Below are 5,606 nucleotides of genomic sequence, written 5' to 3'. Positions count from 1 at the left end.
TCTCATAATCATCCCCAAGGTATGAGCAATGAAAGCCTTTTCATTCATTACCTATATATTTCACTTTAAATTCATACTCTACCTCATCCCACGTATACAGATCTCTAGCTATTCCCATAAACCATTCATGAGCTGCACCGTCGATGGAGAAGGGAAATAGTCTCATCCTTACCGCCTCAAATGGGATGTGACAAAGGTGATCATTGTAGCATGAATAGAGGAAATCTGAAAGATGATCATAAGGACTTTCCATAGGATATCCATGTGAAACTGGTAAGATATCAATCATGATAGGCTCTACCCTAAAGTTTGTGCCTCCATTAAAAGATGCATGAGTGCTAATGTCATGTCTATAAGGCATTGACCTAGGATATTCTTCCGGGCATACTCTACCGGGAATTTGATAATTCCAGGCCATATGGTGAGCTTCTAAACAAACTCCATAAATGACTGCATTGTGGGAGACACCTCCATAGCAATGATGTAAGTCAACTTACTCAACAGAGTGAGTGAAATAGGGTAAGAGGATTATCTATAGTGAGATAATCACTATCTAGTTGTGCCTAATTGATGTAACACATGGTTGGGGGGATCAATCGGCATGTGTTACAACACAAGTTAGAGACCACGGGTAATCAAATAGTGCCAGATGATGATCGAATGATGCGCGTAAATTTAACGAGTTAATATACGACAGTGCTGATTGTTCGAAAGATCAATTAAAGATACAGAGTTTGATTAGACAAATTCAGACTTCCCAACGCCCCTTTTGACCGACTAGATGATTATGCAATGAGGGGTATTTTAGTACCCAAAGGCATCCAAGTCCTCTACCATTAGACCTAGCCATATTGCAAAGGAATATCCTATCCCTTGACAAGCGGTGGGTAATCCTATCAAGTTTTCAGGCAGAGGAACACAAATAGACAGCAATGAAAGAAGTAATTTGACTATGAGTGTAGGGGAGACAATGAAACCTGTAGGGGCTGAGACCCATCATCCATGGCGTAGTCTACAGCAGGTACGGTTCATGGAGCTGGCACACTAGGGCAGTTCCTAGGTGGGCGGAGGCACATGTGCATGTGGGCTCCTGGCAGGGACAAGAAGTAACATGCTGGGTGACTCACACAGGCGGGTCCGTGTAATCAGACGTGTAATCACATGCAAATGCGCTCAGGCGGCCATGGACAAACAGCCGCGCACAGGTGGGCACGCAAAGGTGGGCGTGCACGGACAGACACACGCAGGCGGGGGCGCGTGGCAGGCACGCACAAGCGTATGGATGTAGACGTCTGTGCATCGGTGGATGTAGGCGCACGTGGAGACGTGGGCATGCGGGCACGCGCAGACACGAGGGGGGGGGGGGGGGGGGGGGAGCGCGGCGAGCGCATGAGCGCGCGTGGGCCCACGGGGAGGTGCAGTGCCGCGGGCAATGTCGGGGCGCGGCGGCGGCATCGACGGTGGCAACGATGATGGCGGTGACGATGATGGCGGCGGCAGCGATGGCAGTGGCGGCGACAGTGGCGGGATTCCAAGAACAACTTCAAGAAAGGTGTTTCTTGGCGGTGCTTGCATGGCAACTCGATCAAGAAACTGACTTCTTGATGCAGGCTCCATGAACGGGTACGAAGTGAGCACGCCGATGAAGGTTTCTTCCACCGAATGTTCTCGACGTGGACATTGGCGATGTGTCGGGGTGACTCCATGATCTAATCTATGAAACAATAATAGAAAACTCTCAGAGGGAGGGGGCGGGACCCAATTGAGAAAGAACTTCAAACTTCAATCAACATCAAGGGCTTCCTTGAGCATGCCTCCCTTTATATAGCATAGGGAGGATGCCCAATAGGGCCAAATGGTGGGGGGAAAACCGCCTCGTGACGAGAGGTTTCCCCTTAAACATACATCAAAAGAAAATAACAAAAGCCATGATGGACGAGACCCAAACATTAAGGCCCATACACAATTCAAAATCAAAACAAAATACATAAAAATAAAACAAATGCTCACGATCCGTCGTTAGGTCGTGTACTTGACGTGTTGGTTGTGGAGGTCGGCTCGGGTGGGTCGAAGAGGTTGCTGATGCCCCTTGGTGTCATTGACGAGATGGTTCCCATCACTAATCCACCTATCTAGTCAAGTTTTAGACATAAAAAATCTATACGCTGCATATGGGAGGAAATAAATTTCAGAATCACTTGCTCAAGATAGTAATCAATAAAGTAATGTAATACAAGCAAATCAATGAATTCAAGTTCAATTGTATTTTTTTGGGTAAGAAAACAAATATATTTTTATTTCATCAAATGAAAATAAAAATATAATAAAATAAATCCAACTCAACAGTAAAAATCTATTCCAAGGGATGCCAATCCCTGGCAACGATGCCAATTGGACGAAGCAAAAATGGGTGTTAATTTTTTCGTCGTCATTATTTTCACCTTGATCAAATAAAAATTTTCATTTGTAAACTTACTCAAAGATGTATAAGTGAGAGTAAGGTCATCTCTACAGGGATTGGATCTTAGAGTCAAATTTAAATAATGAGTAGGAGAGTAACAAACACCACTTGGTGTTTATTGTAAGTCTAAGAGAGAACAAGAAAAAAATTATTTGTGATTTATAAAGGAAGTCCTCTCTAAAGATTTCATTTAGACTTAAAATTATATATAGGTAGTAGAGGTATATTTGTGATTTAAGCAATTTTTTGGAGAATTTTTTAAGATTCATTTGGTAGAGGAATTTTAAGAGTCAAATATTGAAGACAAAGTGTTTGATAAAATGCCTAAGAGAAGAAAATGATTTTTAAGGTATTTAATCTTAAGGTGTATATAAAATAGGAATTATATCTTCCTAGATTTTATTGTATTTTTTCGAGATTTTTAATTGGGTTGAAAATATTAAAAATTATCTTTAAAAGATTAATTGTAGGATTCACACGAAAGGTCTTTGTAGAAATGCCTTAATGGGGAGTTTTGGTTCTTTTTATTATTTTTCTCGAAATCGAATTACTTTGATTTCGAGAAATGTATTTAGGATGATTCCTCAATCAGTTCTTATAGTTGCCGATGCTGGGGATCAAACCCGGGCCACCCGCGTGACAGGCGGGAATACTCACCAATATACTACTCATTAATTAAATTTGACAAAGTAAAAAATGGGTTGTAATTTTGCCTTTGTTATTGCTTTCACCTTGATCAAATAAAAATTTTAATTTGTAAACTTACTCAAAGATGTATAAGTGAGAGTAAGGTTGTTTCCACATGGATTGGATCTTAGAGTCAAATTTAACTAATGAGTAGGAGAGTAAACAAACACCACTCCCACTTATACATAATAAATATTTTTATATATAATAAATATTCCATGGTATGAATTAGGGGATTGGACATATGGCTCTGCTTCCAAAGGTGAGTTGGATTTGGATGGTGATGTTATATAATTCGCAGATCGTGATGGCGCATCTCGAATTGGTCCAATGTTTCGTGGATTCGGAACTGCTTGAGAGGGCAATTGAGTTGTGCTCTTTACTGTTGGGGTCTCCAATTTTTTGACTCTTTCCATCAATGTCTCATTTTGTTGTGCGAGAAGAATCATTTGTGCCATCATTTTGATCATCATCTCTTGAGTTGATAGATCCTTTGGCGTTGAGGATTGTTGAGATGATGATTGTGGTTGAGAATAGGTGTGGAGTGTGGTGCTGAAACTGCTCGGGACCCCTCCTTTGCCCTAGTGGGTATCCCTTGTTGGATTGAGGAGCATGACGAGTAGTGTTATTGATAAATCTGTTATTGTATGAGGGTCTAACTTGTTGACCTTGTCTATTGTCGGTTGTGTAATGTTCTTGCCCTTGAATTGCCATCATGTTTTGTTCAGCTTGAGCATCACCATTCATCATGCTCTAGGTTGGTATTGTCCATGTGCAAGAGTGGTACCTCTTGACGACCTTGCTCCCCTGGTCTTTGAGGGGTGCTAGGTCGAGTTAATCTTTCCACCAATGCCTTTTGGGAGTCTACTAATTTTTCTATCTTCGCCATCATCATGTTTGTCTGGACAAGTTTTGCATCTATGATGCCTCCTCTTCTCAGGACACTCGCCTTGTTAGGGTAGGTGCGTGCAGAATGATGCTCAATATTTTACACTATCAGCTATATGAGATCCAAGGTTTCGTCATCATACTTTCCCATAAAGGCACCTCCACTTGCCGCATCTAACAAACATTTGATCATGGTTACTTAAACCTTCATAAAAGATTTGCACGATCTCATGCTTGGTTACTCCATGATGAGAGCAAGTCCTTGTATATTCCCTTGGACGTTCCCATGCTTCATTAAATGGTTCCCCAACATCCTGATGAAATTCCCTAATAGCCTTTCTTATCATCGTTGTCTTTCAAATGGGATAAAATTTCTTCAGGAAGGACTGTTCTATTTCTTCCCAAGAATTCAGCTCCATGGCTAGATTCCTAAACCACTATTTTGCTCTATCTCTCAAGGTGAGTGGAAATAATCTCATCTGGACTATCTCTAAGGGAACATGTTGGAAGTTGTTCATCTGACATACCCTAGATAGGTCTTCTGTATTCTTCCCCATAAAAATAGGTAATAGAGGATATTTCTTCATCTGACAAATATTGGGAGTTTCAATTTATATATCCAACCATATGGATAGAGCATATGAAGATGAGGTGCAGTAAAATTTCAGCTCAATCATAATTATGGATCGTTAGATATGAACCCTGGAAGTTGGAGGATTCTTAGCCATTTATTTAATCAAAATATTTCTCTCTCCTCATCCTCATTAGCTCTGTCACGTCATTCTGTTAGGGTTTTGTCTCATGATGGCATTTAATTTGATGATTGGCTCAGATTCTTCCTCCTCATCCATGATTGACGGCTCTCATCATGCCACGTGTCACTCCTGGAAAAGACATTATTGATTTATGATAATTTAATATTAAATATGCTTTTGAATAAGTGATAGACCCAAAATGTGTCATGTAATCATACATATTTTAAAGTCATTTTGGGACCATTTCATGTGTATTTTCTCCAATATTATAAGAATTTTACATTCCATGCACTAAATAGAGCAAGTGATTAAAAATGCTTTTTAATGTCATTTTTATGCATGTTCTACATACTCAAGAATTTCCTAGTAAAAATATGTTTAAAACATTTTCTTATGCTCTACTTAGTATGTATATATGCTACGATAGGGAAGAAAACGAAGGTGGAGAAAATAAATAGAAGAAAAAAATATAGAAATTTAATGAAATGAAGGAGAGATAAATAGATATATATATATATATATATCTATATATATATCAATAAAACTATTGTTTTTTTTGCCGGCTAAGGAGCCCATCAGGCGTGTAGAGCCCAAGCCAGTCGTAGGCCGGCGAGCGCGGGGCTCAAGCTCGCCCACAGCTGGAAAGGCAGCGCCCGACAGGGACACGCCCAGCCGGCCACAAGAAGCACATGCCCACAGACAGGCCCACAAGCAAGAAGAGAACGCACTGAAGAAGTATTTGTTTTAATTCAGTATAGAGTATATTTTGACATTTATATAGCGTTGCATCTTTTAAGTATCTTCAATATGGGATT

At 40.4% G+C, this 5,606-nt stretch overlaps 1 non-coding gene across 1 annotated transcript; it reads left to right on the top strand.

The window, feature by feature from the left end:
* Nucleotides 1–4,276: 4,276 nt before the first annotated feature.
* Nucleotides 4,277–4,383, top strand: LOC144708992 (small nucleolar RNA R71). The gene has a single exon (XR_013582937.1). It is a non-coding gene; the product is annotated as a small nucleolar RNA R71 (small nucleolar RNA).
* Nucleotides 4,384–5,606: the final 1,223 nt, after the last annotated feature.

The sequence above is a fragment of the Wolffia australiana genome, chromosome 10, assembly GCF_029677425.1.
Source record: "Wolffia australiana isolate 7733 chromosome 10, ASM2967742v1".
Classification (NCBI taxonomy): Eukaryota; Viridiplantae; Streptophyta; class Magnoliopsida; order Alismatales; family Araceae; genus Wolffia; species Wolffia australiana.
The sequence above is the reverse complement of the archived record's forward strand: the minus strand, read 5'-3'. Positions and strand labels throughout refer to the sequence as shown.